Here is a 21,410-nt window from a genome sequence, read left to right as displayed (position 1 = left end):
GTATTTAGATAACAAATATCAAACTGAATTCAGTGTGACTTGGAGGTCTGAATAATTGCACAGAATTAGACCTTAGTGCTTTGGGCTATTCAGGTTTATCTGACTCATTAGGCTTTCTTTTAGCTCTTGACCTGCCTATCTACTCTTCATTTTAGTTGCCTCTTAACACCATCATTTGCCGTCAGTCCTTAAGATTTATACTCGCACAACTTGCAGGCGGGCAGTTTCCAATTGCTAGCTGAAATACCTGGCTCCATTAACATTTTGTTAAAAATCCTTTCAGTTCTCTAATCATTTTTGTTTTTCATCTAAGAACAAGCCCCAGTTCATCAAAATCTATCTGGCAGTTATGTGTTCTGGACTGAACACAATGTGCCAGCTAAGGTTATACCACAGTGATAGAAAAAAGAAATATAACTACACCACTCTGAAACATGCCACCTCTGAACATGAAACTCTGAATCACTCTGGCCTTTTTTTCTGGCTTATTATATTTCAAAATTACCTGCAGACCCCTTCCAGCATGATCACTTTCTTATACTTCATCTTGCCACTGAGCCAAAACTGTTTCAGACCATTCTTCCTCCAATTTTGTCTTGCATGTTTTCAAATTGTAATTAGTATCCTGAGGTTTTTGATCCTGCAGATGTGGAAAAATTCTCTGAAGATCTATACTGTCATAAACCTGTTGGCTTAAGTGGTGCTGTGACAATTCAAACTGGCTGAGAATCTATTCTAAAATATAGTGGTGCATGCTCTTGGTTTCAATCAAGATAAAGATTGCCATGGGAATAAATCATTTTTCATGTGCTTTGCTGAAAAGAGAACTTCACTCCAGCAACAGAAATTCCCAGTAACAAAGAATTTGTAGTGGGATTTCTCCTTAGTCATTGTTTCTTGCTCTGAGATAAGAACAAAAATAATTGTGCACATGTGTGTATATATTTATAAAACATATAGAGGGATAGATGTATATATAATATTTAAGCCATTCTCCAAGAAATTAAATTCACAGATCCCAGAGTCATGTCAGAATTCCACCCTTCACTTTATAAGCACTCATTGCTTATCAGTACACATCCATGTACAAACCACTAGGTGATTACGTCTAATATTTAATATTAATATAAACATATTCCCAGATAAACAAAACATGTAGGAAATGAATTATGTTGTTTTTTTAACCTATACCCAGCTCATATGTTCCCTCAAGTGTATGCTTGTCTCCTACTGTGTACTGTTTTTATCAATTTGCTTTTCTGACTGCAGTAGCAAATATTACACAAATCAAAAGTAAATAAGCACAGAGTTTTAATCCCCTCATCTTTTCAGATTTGAAATTCCCAGCACAATAAGCCTCTGAAAGCTCTATGATTTTTAGCTAAGTTGTTCTGAATTATCATAGCGTTGTTCTGGGCCTGTGCTGTGGCTTCCTTCAGCAATATTTCTGATAGAAGTTGATGCTGAAAGCAAGCCTGAAAACACCTCTTCCCTCTGACACTTCTGGAACCACACAGACCACTTCTTCTGCTTGTCCTGATCAGAACAGTTTACAAAACAGATCTAGATACGATTGCATATACCTTTCCTCTAGCCATCCTTCATCAGCTCCAGTTTTTCCCATGGCTGAGGCTTTGTTGATGAATCAAATAACCCTTCTCCAAAGCACTTGCAATAATAACATAGATAATCAGAATAATACATTTTCATTTAGGGAAACAGTGAAAGAAAGGGATGCTCAAGATTATAAATACTACTGCTAGAACAGCTGCAAAACCCTTTTTGTTTTTTCCTTGAAAAATGCTTAGTTTCTCAAATACCCCATACTGGTATTGTAATATTCTTAATTCCTTATACATAGGTGTAGGTTACAGCACACTTGAACAGAGAGAGAGATCAGCTTTTGCTGAAATCACAGCATGACTTAAGAAACAGCATACTAGACTCCTAAGTAGCCATTCTGTATTTTCTTCAGCACCTGCCCTGAGCTAGAGCAAAAATCACTTTTCTGTATCCCATTTCCTTTCTGTAAAAACAAGGGCAATGGTCCACGAACTATTCACAAAAGTGCAGTTGCACCATTGTCATTCCCAGTGCCCTGCTTTACATTGATCTGACAGTACTGTGGGATTTTAAGATGCTGTAAATGTAGCCTTAAAGTTCTGTCAACCCACCTTAATAAGAGTAACACACCAGCCAAGATTCTCTTCCTACAGAGTATTAAGTGTCCTCAGGGGAAGGGCAAGAGGGAAAGGAGTGGAGCTGTACAGTCATTGAAGTCTAATTGCTATATAGGTACAGCTTCTTTAAAGTTGGCACATTAAAAGCAGCCCTCTTCTTCATTTCTTTGTTTAATGTCAGTAGTAAAACACAATTTCACACTAAGTGGAATAGTTTCAGTCCGCACTAAAGTAAAAATCAATTTATCACAATTAATTAACATTCCATACAGTCCATAGCACAGAATACATGCTTCTTGCTATATTCCATGTAGAATCATATGAAAACATACAGGAAATAAGGTCAGCATCTGGGAAACGTAATTTGAAGAAAGTGCCAGCTTTATGCAGTGATAAGTCACACAGGGACATATCTAGCTAACTTTTATTGTTATGATTCACTTTACTGACTCTTAGAAGTACCTTAATCCTACAGACAGACCAGCTGAGTTCAGTGAGATGTTAATTAGTTTGTATAAAAGTGCTACAATCCAAGCCCCACTCTGATATCACTGGGGTACACTTTAATGTATGTTATTTTGTTCATTTCAGAAGCCTTATCCATTATGATATCAACTTCATTTCCCAAGTGTCTTGCATATTGCATTTTGGAAAAAATAACTTACAAATACTGTTAAAAGAATATTAGTTCAAGAAGTGAAATTGTGAACAATTTTTAACTTAAAAGAACAATCCATAAACTCAAATTTCCAAAGCAGTCAGAGTAAAGATTAATGAAATATTAGAAGTACTCAAAACATCTTGGATTTTGAAGATATGACCATTTCATTCTAAGACAAACATCCCACAATCAATACAGCCTTCTTGAATATATTAAACAGCTGTTCCCATCCAATGTAATAGGCTCGCAAAACATTTTACTTAAGATACTGAAGTCATTTCAGCAATAACCCCACAAGCATTTGTCATATTTAGTAGGTCTCCATCTGAAGTTTAGAGGGTAGGTTTAAAATATCTGAACAATTCACGTTCTTAGAAATGCAAACCTTCATTCTAATCTTCAAAGCCATCTTATACATCCCAGACTGCGTATAGCCCTCTGCTTATTAAAAAGCATCTTACCTTTCCTCTGGACCATAAGGCTGGTACGAGCGCTGCAAAACAATCCCACACCCTCACCTGGAGGAAGGAGGTAGTCAGCTAGGATCAACCTGGCCAAGTTCCTCTAGCACACAGCCGCATCCATCCTTCAAGGCAGGGGCAGGAGAAGGTGATAATCATTGTCATCTCCCACCTGTGCTCTGCTTCTGGCAGTTGTTCTCCCCTTGGTTCTGCATCATGTGGTAGTGACCTTTGAGCTTTCAAACACGTCCCAACTTCTCTGTGCTTTTCACAGCCCAACCAGTCGTAGGTCTTTTGTAGAAAAACATCCTTTGTAGGTTAATGAATAAGCTGGTTTATTGCAATTGCATACAGATACATTTTTTAAATTATATTCCATGTGTGTACTGTCTCAGGCCATACGAGCAGAATTTGAAGCTACTGGAACAGTGAGAGCTGATACCTTCTATATTCATGCGGACTTTTATATTGGGCAGTGTCAGCCAGGCCCCGCAGCTGATTTCTGTCCTTAAATCTAACACAATCAGCAGGAGTTCATTGTTCTTCCATTCCAGCACAGACTCTTTCTGTTCCTTCCATCTACCCTCAGTACGGCAGCAGGAATGTATTCAGATAAGATCAAGAATCTGAAAAAGTTCCCAGACACCCAGGGATCTTTACAACAAACCTAAGAGAAGAGTTGATGCAGGCAAAGAACTTTTTGTCTCTTTTTGAGATCTCGCTGTGTTCATTATTATCATAAACTGTTCAATGTATCCTGACAATCAAGTTACCATGGTTTATCTGATGTTTTCCTCCATGCTTAGTAATAACGTAAAGAATGTTACTGCCTATGTCTATCTACCTATTTTTCTTTATGTATGTTATTTCCCTTTAAGGGTAAAAGTAGCACAGCAAACTAATAATGCATCTGTTTATCCCATAAGAATTTATATCTGATTACACTGAAGTACCAGACTTCTCAAGTCCAGATTTTTCTGACCACTAAAGATCAAATAAAAACTCTAATGTTAGATGAAAATGTGGTTCTAATAAACCTGAAAACTTCTGTCACTGCACAGATCAGTGATGGCACTTTGTTCAAAGCATGATAATATTTTTAGAAGAAATAATTGTTTAGCAGCCTTTACCAGAACATAAACGCCAATTACCTTATAAGTTATCTAATCTTTGCCTGACAGTTTTAAAATGTAGCTCTATATTTATCTTTTATTGTTATTAGACTTTTATGAATTAGGTTACAAATTACCTGTCAAGCAATCCTATTGTGCACAGATTTACGTAACTCATTTTTCTGATGTATATTAAACATTTGCTTGAATGTTTTATGGTGTTGTCTTGTTTTATACTTAAGAAAGACACAGATCTTGAATTACTTTTAGTGAATTTCTATCATACAGAAATATAGAAGTCCAAGGTTTCCATTGATCAGGCTCTCCACTCTACATGCATTTGTCTGTTGGATTTCTAAAATAATGATTACTTTCAGGGCTGATTTTTTTTACTAAAATCAGGCACAATATCGCCATCTCCAGCCATTCAGCCACAGACCTAATCCAAAGCTTTTGCTCCTGAACAAAAATACTTGGGGACATGTATCCGGATGTTGTGACCTTTTTTACCTTCTGAAACAGTATTTTTTTTTACATTAGTTACATCTAGCATGCTGCAGGAAGAGATCTACTGTGAAAGCACCAAATGTGCCTGGCAGTTAGAAACATAATGAGAAGAGCAGAGACATCTGTGACCCTTCAGTGGAGGGGCATGACATGCTATCTGTGCCACCAAGCCAATCCACTAGCAAGGGAAGAACTAACACCCACAGCTCCAGTTCTCCTGTTTCCTGCCCCGTTCTATTTGCCTTCTCCTTGGAGATCCCACAGTTCTTCTGAGGAACCATCTCAGAATATAAGGTTTTAATCCAGGTTTGCTCTTACCCAAGAGCTGAGAGGGAACTCTGAATTCTTCCTCTCTCCCATTGTGCAGGTCAGTCAGAGCTCAGCCCTAAAGGTATGTCTTCTCCAGCAGAGCACTGTGAAACTATCGCATACTAGCTTTAAATGAGCTATCTCAGGCACCAGCAGCAGCCCCTTTCAACAGAATGACTCACAGCATGATTTAACCTGTGCTTTGGACTGCTGCCAGCTCCTACATCTCTAATTTAAAGCAAGTCTGAATGTTTCTCTGCTGCATAGTAATTTCTCCCATAGCTATGAGATGAAAATCCTTTAAGCAATAGATATACCAAGGATCAAGAACTTTCACACCCTAAATGAAAGTGCATACACTAAGTCATCTCTCACCAAAGAGATGCTATGTGTCATCTGTACAGCTGAGGCCATCATTCTTACCTACATCAGTGTGCAGACGAAAACTTGCAAAGATTCAGAAAACAGCATTTTTACTGACTTATTTTGATACTTTCAAACCCCAGTGTTTTATATTGCTGTCGGATAGCAAAAGCTCCTTCGTTATTGGTTTATTGAGAACCACCATGACTGCAACCTCCACTTAACAGAGTCAAAACAATTCTTCATACTTAATTTTCATTTTTTTCACACTCCTGTGCCAAATGAGAGCTTTCAGCACCATCATTTTGCAGGCCCTGGTATAGGTTCCACAGACAGTAATCCCAGGGGGAGAAAAGATGGTATTCAGAACTGAAAGGATGATCAGGTCAGGGTTTTTTGCAGTCACAGGCAGACATGATGTGCAAATGCCTGACATGACAGGCTCTTTCTACCAGCCAAACAAGGTGTCCCCATTGCTGGAAGGCCAAAGACTTCAGATGACCCTTGGCAGCCATGCTGCAGCTCTCCGTGTATTTGAGGTGTACAAGGTGAGTACAGGGAATGCAGAAGAGCGTAGATAGTAAATTCATATGCTTACTTGAGTTAGACACAACAGATGACAACGTCTGGCATAAAGCCACAGCAGTGATTGGATTTACAGCTTAAGTTTGAATTAAAGAAGGTCAGATCATCTCTTCCTATACAAAGAACTATAGAAAATGATATAAATTGAAGTAATTTGAAGAATGTAAATATCCACCATTTACATTGCATTGCGGGGCTACATATTCTGTGGGTGGTGGTGTTCAGAAATGGCTTGGATCTCAAGGTCTCATCCACGTTTAGGACATTAAGACATTAAGCCACTCTTCAAAACCCATGCCATTGATCATGACAAGGTTCCTCAGCAGCATTGCTGTCCTTGCAGCTCCATACATCTCTGCTGCACGACTGAAACACAAAGAGGTTAACACCAAGAAGATTGGGATGAACTCCTGTATTTACATTTCATAGTTTTATTATTCCTACCTAGAATGCCTCCTGATGAACTGCAATTCTTCCCTATACAATTCTACTGAAAATATATAGGTGTTATTTAGACTTTGTGGTCTTGCATGGTCCTGAGAGCACTCTGATGCCTCCAAGGCTTGACCTCGCATTTATGTTTCCCTCATTAAGCATCCTGGCTGAACTTCATGATGTCTATCAACCTTATCTACCCTTGTGATAGGTGAAACTAATGCTCCAGGAAAGATCATGGGCCATCCTGTCTGCCTGATGCCAGTGTTACATCCTGGAGTAGGAGGAAAACTGGGTGCAGAGAAACACTGGCCATCTCCATAACCTTCCATTTTTTCCCTCCGGAGGATGGACTGATCTGCTCTTGACAAGCTTCAAAGGCACTCTGTAGATAAACTGAATTAAAATGGCCAGCCTGGATGCTGTTGCTATGCAATGGGTCAGATGTCATTGAGAAGTTCCTGCTCAGGAAGGGTTGGTGGACTACCACAAGCTCAGGGAACTGCACAGTGTGCTTCAATCTACCACCCTCCTCCAGCAAATACTGATCACTGGAGTGAATTTCCTAACTATTTCACACTTCAGTGGCACTGAACAGCCATCTGCTACAAGGAGCTCCTGAAGCAGCTAGGAGCTCTAAAGATGGACAAAAGTAACACATTGGATGCTTGCCCAAATCCCCATAATGCTTTGGGCAATCTCTGTTGATGTGTACTTGGCAAATTTCTCTGAGCCTCTTCCATTAATCCCTTTCACTGTCTGGAGAAGCTCTGCTATATCAGCACAAAATCTTATCTCAGCCACTAAAAACACACCCTGGCTCCTCAGGCAAATGCCTTTGAGACCAAATCTGTTTGCTCCCTATTGCACCCTCATGGGCACTTATGTCTTTTCTTAGGTGTGATGTTCAGTGTTGTTTATAGTGCTCTAGGTGCTGTCTAACTACTTTATATACAATAATACTATCTTCTCTGATTTATATTGTATTCCTGGCAATTCTGTTTGCCTTATCCAATACAGAAGCACAGTGGGTTGAAGGCCATGGGGAATATCTCCATAATAACTCCCCAAATTTATTATGAACTCCTAGTAACACACTGCAGTGACATTCTATTTGTTATCTCATTGGATTCTTTGCTATTCTACATTGTCTCTTAGAAAAAGGCATTTAAATGATTTAAGCCCTCTGTGTCAAGCTTCATTGTTCTTCATTATTTGCTGTATTTCCTGCATTAGTATCATATCCACACCTGAAAATTCAACTCTCAACAGTATTAGGTAAACCATTAAAAATAACAGAAAGCTGAGGAGGGTACATTGATCCTAGTGATCCTTTATGCTTCCTATTTGCAGTAAATCAGTTCCATCCTTTCCTACAGAGGACTTTTATTTTGTTGAGCAAATGTTCTTTCTTCTTCCAAGGTTTAGGCATTACAAGAATGTCTTCTGTTCTTGCCTGTAGCTATATTTTTCCTCCATGGCAGATTTTTTTTTTCTCTACAGCAAGATAGAGGCAATGGCTTAGGCAGTATTCATCAAAATGTTTATCTGGAACATGCAATAGCCACTCAGTGATACTGGGACAGTGGGGGTTTTAATCCATCTGTCTAAAGATTTAAGAGACTTTTAATAGTCGTAGAACATTTTGTGTAACACTATGAAATATTTTAAATAATTTATCCCCATAAATTGCTGTACAATATTAACCAGAGCTGAAAAAGTAGATTTAAAAAATTAAACACCAATCTTTAAAGCAAAATGTAATAAATATTTTGCAAGCAAGCTAGTGAAGCTGGGATGTGTTTGGAGGCAGGATGATTCTCACATAGGATAGATTTCTCAGCTGATGCCACCACTTGCCATCACCAATATGCTAGAAAACTTAGGAGAGGTGAGCTGAAAGGAAGGCAGAAGTTGCCACAATGGAAGAGCAACTTTTTAGAAAGATAAAAGGCTTTTTAATATGCCTTAACAGAAATATGAGCCATTAAATTGGCCATCAAGATTTCCACTTTTTAATATGGTATTGGAACTCTGAATCTGGTCTCCCCTAGTAGACCAGTAAAAAATGCACTTCTTAACATCTACCTTGTTGTACTCTATTCCCTCCTGCCTTTATGTATTTGTGGGAGTCAGACTGTAATTCAGTATATTAGGCACCAAATGAACAGGGCTCCATTTGTGGATGCTGCTGCCCATCCTCCCTGTGAGCAGTCCACCAGTAACAAAGCAGATTCCTCTCCAGGACCAGGCTACTCCCCATTTGCTTCCAATGTCAAAAATGTTGGTCCTTATCTTTGAAACAGTTAAAAATCAAGTGAAATTACATTAAAGATTAAATTCATATCTTAGGAGTCAGTACAGTATTTGCACTCCCCAGGAAGCGATACAGAGCAGAGTGCCCATCATGAATTAGATAAGTGCCAGCCAGCCCAGCCACATGACAAGCTTTCAGTGAAAAGAAACATATCTGGTGTGTCCTGGTTTAACAATTGTTACAGAATATGACCCTTCAGGAAAGGCACTTCCACAAACATAATTTTTAGCAGAAAAATGTCAACGCTGTCTTCCCCTTCCACAAGCAAAAAGGAAATTTACTAAACTAAACCAGAACTTGATCTCAAATATTTTTTTATTGAGAAAAGGTGTAATAGGAGACATATGGGCACAATCAGAGAAATAGAGCTTAAAAGGACCTTGAGTGGTCATTTTATAATTTATAACATTTATAAGCATTTGTAAACACATGGTTTGTGTTTATCTACCTATTTTGTAGCACTCAGTACAGTTCCTCTGCCACTGGCTTTGCACAGAAGGTAACTAGATGCTGTACTGTAGTGGATGGCAGTATGAAGGTAAAAAACAGTTGCTAAAGAATCTGAGTTTGAAAATTCATATTGGCATAAGCATAATCTGCAAATGCTTTAAGGCTGTTCTGTTTTTATAAAAACTTTAGCCTCAGGAACTTTATGGTTTTCTCTTTGGCAGCCCATTTATTGGACTGTTATCCTTATTGGGGCTCTATACTTTTTAAAGAATGACACAGTGATAATGCTGGTATTTGGGGAACACCTGCATCAGTGTGTAACACCAAGTACCCCATCTCAGCCATTCTCAGAGCAGGGAGAAATAAAGAAGACTTCATATGGAGACTTCCCCCAACAATTCCCTTCCTAAGCATTTCCGTGTCATATTTGACAGGCTTCACATAACTGAAAGCAACTGCTTAGGCAGACACAGCCTTTGAGGACTTGACTAAGTAACTTGGAAAATGGTCATTCAGCATGGTACAAAACCTGCTTCAGTGAACAGTAGGAAATATCTTGATCACCAAGGAATATCCTGCTGTCAGGGTGCAGCAATGGGTGGCTGTTCCTGGAGCCAGCAGCCAAGGAAGATCCCAGAACAGACCATGGGGTGACATCTCACAGGGTCCAAACATGGCAGGCAGAGCTAGGGGCTGGTAACAGTCCCGGTCACAGCAAGAAATGAACCAGGGCCAGGGACCGTCCAGGGAATCAAGGCAGGAGAAAAAGGAAATGGGACTGGAGGCAGAGCTGGAGACAAGGCAGGGTCCAGCCAGCACATGGGGCCAGAGTCAGACCTGGAGACCAGCACTCCTAAGGTGCTATGGTGTTGACGGGGCAGGGACTGATGACCACCACCTGGACTAAAGATGGTGTTGCTGGGCCTATGGACAGGGAGTGGAGGAAGACCACAGGTGAGGTCTACTGATGCCCTCAAACCACAGTCATGACACTTGCTTCTCAGGGCTGAGGTCACTATTCTAGTGATGTTCCTGTACCCATGGAACTCATCACCCTTCTGCTTCATGACTAATGCCGTTAGGAGTTTTTCTAAGGAGCAGATCTATGTTGTGTGACCTACAGTCACACAGAGAATAGCAAAGAGGATTTCTTCCTGTATACTTTAAACTGTAAGCGAATCTTCAGAGGCTTACGCACTAATGAATGCTACATAAACCTTAAAAATATCTGAGGCAATAGAGACTAAAATACCAGGACACATTTTCAACATATCAGGGACTGAATCTTGACTTCTTGAGGCCAATACCAAAGACCTAATCACAAGCTAAATTTTCTTCTGTTCAAGAATTTCAATTTATTCCTTCTAGATATGTAACTGGACCACTTCATTACTCAAGTGAATTCATAAAAATGTTACCTTGTCCACAAGACCCTTCTATTACAATGTCATTCCAATGAATGCAACAAAGAATGATCAAAAAGATTTGCCACTTTAACTCCAGCTTTCACAGCAAAGGAAAAATATATTCCTGTTTCACGCATTAAATATTTGCAACCGCAGTCAAAAATTGTCTTAATCCTGAATCAAATTCTATTGACATTTGTGGAGTGAAAGACTTTACAATTTATTATTTAGGTATGAGGTATTTTATCTAAATGTAAAACAAGTCTCAATTCTGAGTCAGGTTCAGGCAGGTGGTAACAGTGGCATTTTGATTTATACTGGAGCATGGACATAATCAAACATAATTTCAAGTGAGAGTCAAACAAACACTGAGAAAACTAAGAGACTGAAAATGAGAAGCCATGGCACATCAGCTCAAAACAAGCAGCATGTAGAGGAAAGCTGTTAGATTGCAATGATGGGTAATTAATCTCAAATATGGACAACCGTATTTCTTCTCACAAAACCAAAACCAAACCCACTAACAAAAAAACACCTGAAAAAAACCCAATCCCAAACCAAATTCACATCTATATAGGAGCCTAAACAATTTTTACCATCTACTGTATCCACCTTATCAAAAGATAACACTTATCTTTTATTTTAATAGATGCCACATCCAATTAACCTCAATACGTCTAAAACAAACTCCCCCCTAGTGTGAGAGCAGCTGTTTTGAAGTGGTCACCTTGGAGATTCCTAGGTTTCTGGAAAAGCCTATAGGAGAAGAGGTCCCTGTGACTTTGGACGAAGGGATGAACTGACTTTTGTGTATTTCTACTGCAAACCTGTAGGACTGCAATTTATCATGGGGAAAATATTTGGGAATTATCCTTTCCTTGCTTTGAAACAGCCAAGCTTTACAGACAGTTGCATTGTTTGCTCTGAATTTGCACCTGAACAGAGATGAAGTCTGACCAAGGTTTCAACTTCAATAGCTAAAGATTTAAAATTTATAAGGAATCAAAGCTAAAATGTCCTCTAACAAGGTCAACCTCTCTGTTTTATTTTACACATTACAACCCACCATTGTAATATTAAGGGCTTGGTTTCATCCAGCCTAAATTCAGCTGGTGTCCAGGCTCTTCACTCTCCTGTCAGCTGGCTGCAGGACTGTCACACTCCCTAGTGCGTAAGGGATTCCAGAGTAAAGCCACTCAGAAGATATTTAGGCCTGGTAGATCTAGATCAGTTTATTCTGAGGGCCCTGACAGAATGATCACCCCATTACCTCTGCTAACCTTTGTTGATTGGGAAATATTCCTGGAAAAATGACTGATCTTGTGTTTCACATCTGCTATTCCTTTTTGCCTTTTGTGGAACTTGATCATTCAGTCTATTCTGGAAAATGAATGTCATTAAGAATGAAAGGTAGTACTGTTAAAGACAAGCCAAATACTATATGCAATGTATGGGGATAAGTCAACACAGAGTTGTCATTTATGAACACTAGGGAAACAATTCAGCATGGGAATAAAATTGGTGAAAAAATATATCCTGCCAAATTGACAGGAAAAATAAGTTACTGCACAGTATTAACTTGCCAAAGTATAGGAGGGAAACTGCTGGTTTCTACCTTCTCTCTTATAAAAACATCTTTCTTTTCATATTTATTCACACGCATGCAGAGAGAGAACTAGGTTCATAGGGGCTGATTTTCAAATATTTGATAACGTTTATTTAACCCACAAGAATTTTCCCACTCAGTACCAATTGCACCAAGAGTGAAGTTTTTAAACCCAAAGTGACGGCATCTACTAGGAAGTCTCTGTTTGGATTAACATAAAACTGCATTTCACAATCTGCCTGGACTGTAGGAAGCAGCCAGCAAACTGCTTTCTTTTTCCTGAGAGGCAGGTCTCAACCGCTGTATCTAATGACCAACATAAATGGAAAACAAGGGACTCAAAGGCAGCAGCGATCAAGGGGGGCTGAGGAGAGATCATGCCCTGCATCTCTGAGGAGAACTGGCTAGGTAGCTGAACTTCAGTTTTGTGATACCAAACCAAAACAAAGTGGATTTTTTTTTCCTTTTCCTTCTCTAATCTTTCCAGAAGACAATACCAGTATTTCCTTTCAAAGCATTGAGGAGTGTATTTCCTTAAAAAATGGAGTGGGTGGACTTTAGCAAAGCCGTGATACCAGAAGGACCAAGTGCCATTGGTCATATTCAAAGGCTATCTAAATTACATAAGCAATTTCACCATTTCTAACCACTGATTCCCCTTGAGGGGCTCGATGTGAGCAGACTCATGTTACTCTAACAACTCAAAAGCCTGGGCCAAAGCAGCCATCTAAATAATAAAAGGGCTGTCCTGGAACCATGCTTTCAGCTGGCTGCTGCAAACTTCCAGGGCATCTGGAAATCTAACTTTGGCTTTGACTCCATTTCAAACATCTAAACCTGTGATCCACATGTGGACACCCTAAGTGGCACATGGAGACAATGAGAGGAAGTCAGTACCTCTGAAGATCTCCAGAAGAAAATCCAGTCCGTCTAAGTTAAGTATCTATCTCCCTTCGTTGACTTTGAAGAAACAAGTAAGGTGTTAAACATCTTTTCAGGATCCAGGTGTCCTACCCCTTTTAAAAATGAACTCTTAGTGATATAGGACCACCTATTTGCAAAAAAGCATCAGCAACTCTGGTTTTGCAAAAAAACCCTAATAGAATACATAAAAAGATGCAGGACAATCAGGTTCCAGGCTGATCTGGGAGAGTTTGAACACCTATCTCCAGTGAGTGCTTCAAAGTATGTGGGATGAGGAACTCTCTGCCTCACTTCACTTGATGAAACTATCCTGCAGCAAAGATAGGTGTTGGTACCACAAACAAAGCAAGATAAGGAAATCTGATAACCTACTGATGTGGAGGCTGGCAGAAAGGAAGAAAACTGTTCTCTTGGCCCTGAGATGTACATGCAGTTCACATGAGAAGTGAATTTTGCTGTTTGCTAGCAGCATTGTGGGCTGCATTATAGACAGCATTGCCAACAGGTTGAAGGAGGTGATCTTCTTCCTCTGCTCAGCACATCCAGAGTGCTGTGTCCAGTGCTTGGCTCCCCCCCAACATGGAAGGCGCAACATGCTGGAGTGAGTCCAGCAAAGGGCCACCAAGATAATTAAGGGACGGGAACATCTGTCACACAAGGAGAGGCTGAGAGATCAGGGACTGTTCAGCATGGAGAAGACAAAGTGTGGCGGGTTGACCATGGCTGGACACCAGGTGCCCACCAAAGCCGCTCTATCACTGCCCTCCTCAGCTGGGCAGGGGGAAGATAATATAACAAAAAGCTCTTGGGTTAAGATAAAGACAGGGAGATCACTCAGCAATTACAATCATGGGCAAAACAACTCAACTTGGGAAAAAATAGTTTAATTTCTTACCATTCAAATCAGAAAAACACCTGCTCCCCACCCTCCCTTCTTCCCAGGCTTAAACTTAATTCCCAAATTCTCAACCTCCTCCCACCGTGTGGCTGCGCAGTGTGAGCGCATCACCCGCTGTCTCTGCTGCTCCTTCCCCCTCGCCCTCTGCCCCTGCCCCGGTGCGGGGCCCTCCCACGGGAGACAGCCCTGCACGGGCTTCTGCAGCGCGGGGCCCTCCCGGGGCTGCGGCTCCTCACGGCCTGTCCCGGCGGGGCCCCCCGCGGGGCGCAGCCCCTCAGGCCCAGCCGGCTCCAGCCCCCCCGGGGGCACCGGCCCTGCCCGCAGCCCGGCCCCGGCCCGGGCTCCTCCCCGCGGGGCCACGGGCCCTGCCCGGAGCCGGCTCCAGCGCGGCCCCCGCGGGTCACAGCCCCCCGCGGGCACCCCCTGCCCCGGGCTGCGGGGGGGAGCTGCTCCCCCGCGGGCTCCGTGGGCTGAGGGGCACAGCCTGCCCCGCCGGGGGCTGCCCTGCCCTGCCCGGCCCTGCCCTTCCCCGCGGGCTGCCGGGGAGCCTCTGCTGCGGCGCCCGGAGCCCCCCCGGCCTCCTCCGGCCCGGCCCGGCCCGGCCCGGCCCTGCCCCGGGGGGCTGCGGGGCTGCTGCTCGCCCCTCCCGGCCCCCCTCGCTCCCTGCTGACACATTTTTTTTTTTTTTTTCTCCTTCTAAAAACACTATCTCCGAGGCACGGCCACCATCACCGATGGGCTTGGCCTTGGCCAAGGGCAGGTCCCTTCTGGAGCCAGCTGGCATCGGCTTTGTCAGACAGCTCAGCTTCTCACAGAAGCCATCCCTGTAGCCCCCTGCTACTAGAACCTTGCCATGCAAATCCAAAACAGAAGGCTCAGGGGGATTTAATCAATGTGTATAAATACTTGGGGGTGGGGGAGAGTAAAGAAGGCAGAATCAGACTACTCGGTCATGCCCAGTGACGGGAATAACGAATAGGTACCTAAACTGAAATGCAAGAAAATTTCATGGTGAGGGTGGTCAGGCACTGGAACAAGCTCCCCAGAGAGGCTGTGGAGTCTCCATCCCTGGAGATACTCAAAACCTGACTGGACACGGCCCTGAGCAACCTGCTGTAGGTGATCCTGGTTTGCACAGAGGCTTGGACCATACGATCTCTGGAGGTGCCTTCCCACCAGAGTCACCCTCTAATTCTGTGAAAATCAAAAGTACTCATGGAAGCAGGGACCATAGTGGAGAATGACTAAAGCTAGAGTACTAGACAAATTCAAGCAAGGCAGCAGGAGGAAGGTTAATCAGTCCTGGGAACCAAGTGGGTTGGGCTGCTGTCTAAAAATAAAGGTAGCTTCTATCCACTGGCATGATCTGCTGAACAGCAGTCACAGAGCTGAGAAAATGCTTCAGAAACATTTTCCCAAATGACTGCACTGCTAGTCACAACTCCACGGTGCTCTTGAAACCTTCAGCAGGATGCAAGCACCCTTCCTCCCACTCTGCATGAGATCCAGACAAAATAGGGCCTTGCCATGTTTCCGTAATACATATTTAACTGCTGTCACTGTTATTTTGCCTAAATTATGTGAAGATCTCATCCCCTGGCTCTTTACACAAAGTTTATGCTGCAGGGCAAGAATAGCCATCTATGTCTTTCCGCTTGATACTGCAACTATGAAAGCAGGTGCGATCTTTGGCATAAAAGCAGCGGGGGCACAGTGAAGAGAAGTAAAGAGACATTATTACTATGACACAGAATTAATGAAGCCTTTTCTGGAAACCTTTGCTAGGCCTTATACTTTATAAAAAGAGGCAGAAAAATCTGAAGGATTTTAGAAAAAAAAAAGGCAGAAGATGGAACTGAGGTTTCAAAAGCCACATTTAAGAAAATAAAGACACTTCATTTATTTAACTTCCTAAAACAAAATACACCATCACTTGATCACAGCCTATACATAGTACACAGGAAAGACTTCAAAGAGCACAGGAATTCTGCTAGTAGATAATGCTTTATAGAAATCTATTATCTGAAAGCTGAACCTAGAAAATTGGAGGTAAGAAATAAAGTGTCAGTCTTCAAATGACAATAAGTACCCAGTGAAACAGTTTAATGACTCAGACAATGGATTTTCCATCATCTGAACTTAGCACATCACTACCTGATGGCAATAGCGTTACCAAATATATCCAACAAAGGTGATTGCTGAAAGAAGGACGTGAGCTGACAGCCCTCACTGACACCTGTTTTAAACACTTGATTGATACTTCTGATACTGAATCTGAGAGGATGGGGTTTTGAGTGGTGTAATTATATTACCATTAATTAATGTGCCATTAGTTAACCTCTAATGATTGGTTTATACTCAAGATTTTTAGCATGAGTAGTAGCTGTTCTGCAAATAAATAAATCTTCTATGTTAATTTGTGTAGTAATGAAGTCTTTCGTTTTCCGAATCCTTTTGTTTGTTTGTTTGGGTTTTCCCCTCTCCTGCTATTATATTATAACTAAGAAAAAGAGACAAAGTTAATCCTTAAGTCTATAATGTCCCAAAATATCAATCACTACACCCAAAGGCTACTAAGAAAAATAGAAGATGACCTTGTACTGCCTAAATAATTATATATTAATATAAAAATATTGTTATTAATAATACATATTAATAAATATATTCAGCTAATAAAAGTGAAACAGTAATGCATTGATTTCAGCTGGCTATGAACTGTCAGATACCAAGGCATGTGGGATGAAGGCTATGCGGAGAGCAAGCAGGTGCATGTAAGTGGACTGGATTGTTCAGGTCACTACCAAATTTAGGAGCCTCATGATTAGTCTTGTTTCAGTCATCACTTTCAGAAGACAACACATGCTTGGTAATCTGCCCAGATTATCATCTTTGAAAGTCTGTGGAGATGAGGAGTTGTCCCTGACAAATGAAGAAAGGTAAATGTTGCACCCACTTTCAAAAAAAAAAGCCAAGAAGATCCACGGAATTAAATAATCAACAATCTCACTTCAGTCCCTAGGAAAATCATAGAGTAAGTCCTCTTGGAGCACATTTCCGCACACATGAAGAACAGTGTGGCTGGGAGCACTCAGCGTGGATTTACAAAGGGTAAACCAATGCTGATCAATCTAATTGCTTTCTAAGAAAAAATTACTTAGATGTCTAGATGAGGGAAGAGTAGTGGATATCATTAAATCTCAATTTCAGCAAGGCTTTCAACATATTTCCTGTAATATTCTTGTATCCAAGTTGGAATGTCATGGTTTGGAGGGGTGGATCAAACGAAGGCATAGAACTCTGGCTCTCGATTGTGGTTGAAGGATGGTGGCTAATGGGCTGCTCTCCACCTCAAGGCTGGTAACAAGTAGAATACTGTAAGGGGCAGTCCTGCAGCCTGCTTAATACCTTCATCAGTGACCCCATGGAGTAGGTGACAGAGTGCACTCCTGTTCAAATTTGCAGATGACACCAAACTGGAGGACCAATCGATATGCTGAAGGGCAGGCCTGACATCCAGATGGACCTAGGCAGCTGGAGGAGTGGGCCAGCAGGAACCTTAGGATATCTAAAATGCACAAATGTAAAGTTCCTCGCTGAAGAAGGACAAGCCCTGCAAAAGAACAGGCCAGGCACTGCCTGCCTCTGGAGCAGCTCTGCAGGAAAGGCACTGGAGGTCCTGCTGGGGTAAAGCTGAGCATGGGACCACAGAACACTGGCAGCAGAAAGGCCACCAGTACCCTAGGCTGTAGGAACAGGGGCAGAACCAGGACATCCAGGTAAGACATTAACACCCTTTACTCATCACACCTAGACACTCTGACCAGTTTTGGGCCCCCTTCAATAAACTGGAAGGAGTTAAGGGACAGCCACTGTGACAGTGGTGGCTGGAGCACTTGCCTTGTGAGAAGACACTGAGGGAGTTGAGCTTGTTCATCCTGGAGCAGCAATGCACTGAGGGACCTGGCAGCAGCCTCCAGTGCCTACGGCAAGGTCGTTGAGTTGACAGAGCTGGGCTCTTCACAGCAGTGCTGGGCAGCAAGATGAGAGCCAATGGGCATAAATAGAAACAGAAGTTGGGACTCGACATATGGAGAAACGTTTTCACCATGAGGATGGTCAGGTGGTGGCACAGGTTTCCCAGAGAGGATGTGCAGTCTGCATCCTCAGAGGTTTTCAAAACTGGACTGTATAAACTCTAGAGCAAGCTTGTCAGACTTCATAGTGGACCCTGATGTTCCTTCCAACCTGAATTATCCTGTATTACCGTGATTCTAAAGTTAAGTCCACATCCGAACACTCAGAAATATAATTCATTGTCTGCAGAGTCCCAGATAAAGTTTAAAGCAGCAGATAAGACAGGTGAGCTTTGGCAGCTGGCCAAAAAAATTATACCAGCAATAATATAGGCTTATTAGAAGGTATTACTCATGATTAATCAAATTGGAATTGCTTATAACAGATATGAGGGAATTAAAGAGAATTGCGTTATTAGTAAAATCTTGGGAAATTAAGCATCCTGTATGGCTGGCATGGTGAAAGCCTAGTTTTGTTTGAATCAGAGGAGATTAATAAAGCAGTGTGAGATCTTACACTATATTAAACACATTTGATAGCTGATCCTTTCCCAGTCAACAATCACTGCAAAAGCACCAGAGTATCTGCAAACATTTCCATTCCCTCTCTCCATTAGCAACAGTATTTCTGCAGTGCCACCAGTTCCTCATGTTGTGATTTCAAGCTCAACAAAAAGTAGGTTCATGAGCATTTATACACAGGTGTGTCAAGTAGAATTAACCTCATTAAATGGTAGATGCCTATAAAGGTGATGTCTGCTTTTGAACTTTTTGTCCCAGACATTTTTGGGTTTTATTTTCAAAATCTCACTTAGGATGGGATTAATTGCACCCTAAACATGCCTACCTCACTCTAGGTGAGCTGGTCAGCTGTAAATACTTGCTTTGTATATGATTTCATAAGGTCAAATGAATCTTGCTTGAGGTGTTTTTCATACCAATTGGGAAGTTTTGTGAAGGGTGAGATGGAAGAGTGAGAAGGTGAAATGGTGGTAGCACTCAAACACAAGTGGACCTATATGTAGCCAAAAGCAAGACTGTTGTCCTAAATTCTGGTTGCCAGAGGGTTGCCTTTGTTTCACACATGATGCCTAGCCTCAGGGTGACTCTTTCCAGCACTGCTTGCAATGGCTTCTTAGAAGTCTGTAAGTAACTGGGCACCCAAAAGACAGGCACTGTGCAGACACTGTCCGCAGCATGTGTCCTGGCTACATGCCCTATTTTGTCATTTTAATAAGAACAGGAAAATATAGTATTAAACCACTTTTGGCCTAAAAGGTGAACAAATAAAAGTCCCAAAAGCATGCAAGGCAGTGTTAAAGATTTGATCGCAGCAGTGCCAAGGCAGCCTGACTGAAGCCCAGACAGTGGGATGCAGAGACTACACACGCATAAGCACTAGGTGACATAGCTTTAAGTTGAGAAGCAGTGCTGTTCATCTTCGCACAGCATTAAGCACATGCAGCCACAAAGCTTCTGGATCCAAATCAGTACTTCCAAACGCCACAGAGCTGTGCTGTGAGAGCTCAGGGGTTCAGGCAATGCTGCATTGCGCAGCAGAGGAAAGGAACCGCTTCCCCTCTCCTCTCTGCTTAAACAAATGTCAGGGTGAGGGGTGGGGGTGCAGGGTGGTGTGCTTGTCTCAGTATCTCGTATGAAAGCATTTACAAGGAAACAACAGTTTTTCAGAATTAAGTACATTTTTACAAAATTTCTGCACCTCTACACCAAAGGCACTAGTGATCGTTTGTCAGAGAAGAATTTCAACAAAAGTGGGTGGGAGCCCCTGAAACTGGCACTGGCAGTGGGGTTTAAATTTCCAGTTCACACTAGTTACACATACTTTCCACTCTTACTTGTATGCTGGTCTACCCCAGGAGCCCAGACGATAAGCAGACACCTGGGGTTAGCATACCCAAGTCCTCCCTTCCAGCTATCCAGATCAGGATGTGGCAGAAACGTGCTCTGACTCCTTTCCACCCACACACCCTATTTTCCTTCCCAAGGAAAAAAGCACTGAGGGGAGACAAGGCTTTTGCTCAAGTCTCACCTTGGCACAGAGACTGGGTATGGCGGGAGGTGAATTCATGCAGCTACACCTGGGAGCTGGCAAATGTCCCAAGGTCTTGCAGTGCAGCACATTCAGGGAAACTTTGTACAGTCGGCTCGGCATAGAGTTCACACAGAGTTAAAAAGGCAAATGCCAATTCTTACTCATTCTAGCAAAGATAAAGACAAACACAGAACTGTGATATTTTTGAAACATGACTACAAACAGATTAAGAAATGCATTAATTAACCCACTACTGGAAATCCTTCACTTGTTGGCTCTTGAAGTTTCTTTTCAAGCTCTCCCTCAGTCATACAAATGCAGGAATGGCTTCCACCTATTACAGATCTCCTGTTAACACATAATTCCTGGAATTGAACAGTGGAATGTAACTCAGCATGTGGTCCAAATCTGCAAAGCGTAATCCCCTTGTCTAGGTGCTGCCTTATTAAATATCCCAATTCTCACTGTCTCATTGCAGCTTGGGGTAGCAGCGGGTTGTGGTATGGAAACAAATCCTTGTTGCTTTTTCTCCGGCTTACCAATTAGCTTTACTAAGACCCACTGCAGCATCCCAATGTACTTTTGAGTGAGCACACAGAGATCCACGTGGGAGTGCTTTTCAAATATGCGATGGATGAAATAACTCCCTATTCAAGAGACTCCTTCGATTTAATTAAAGTAGATACACAGGCATCAATAGGGTTGCCTAACTGGTCAGTTGTTGGTTGGCTCTGACGTTAACTTAGAATCCTATATTTTCCCAAACATGGAAGTTCTGAACTAATTCACAAACTCAGCCTTTAGTATGGAACACAGCTTGAAAATATTCCTTGCATCCATGTCTTCATAATATAATTTTGTTCTTGATGCACACAAAGTGTAACTATTACCCAAAGAACAGAAAACAGATTAACTATACCCCCATGGTTTACTCCTTTCTGCCATTTGCAACACCATCACTTGACAGAGAAAATCTTTACCAAGAAAATGCAGTAAAGCAGAATTTTAGAATCAGGACTGCCAATTACAGTGAAGTTTCTATTTTTACAACATTTTGCACAAACAAAAGC

This window comes from Falco cherrug, chromosome 2 (genome assembly GCF_023634085.1).
Source record: "Falco cherrug isolate bFalChe1 chromosome 2, bFalChe1.pri, whole genome shotgun sequence".
Taxonomy (NCBI): domain Eukaryota; kingdom Metazoa; phylum Chordata; class Aves; order Falconiformes; family Falconidae; genus Falco; species Falco cherrug.
This window is presented reverse-complemented; position numbering follows the sequence as displayed.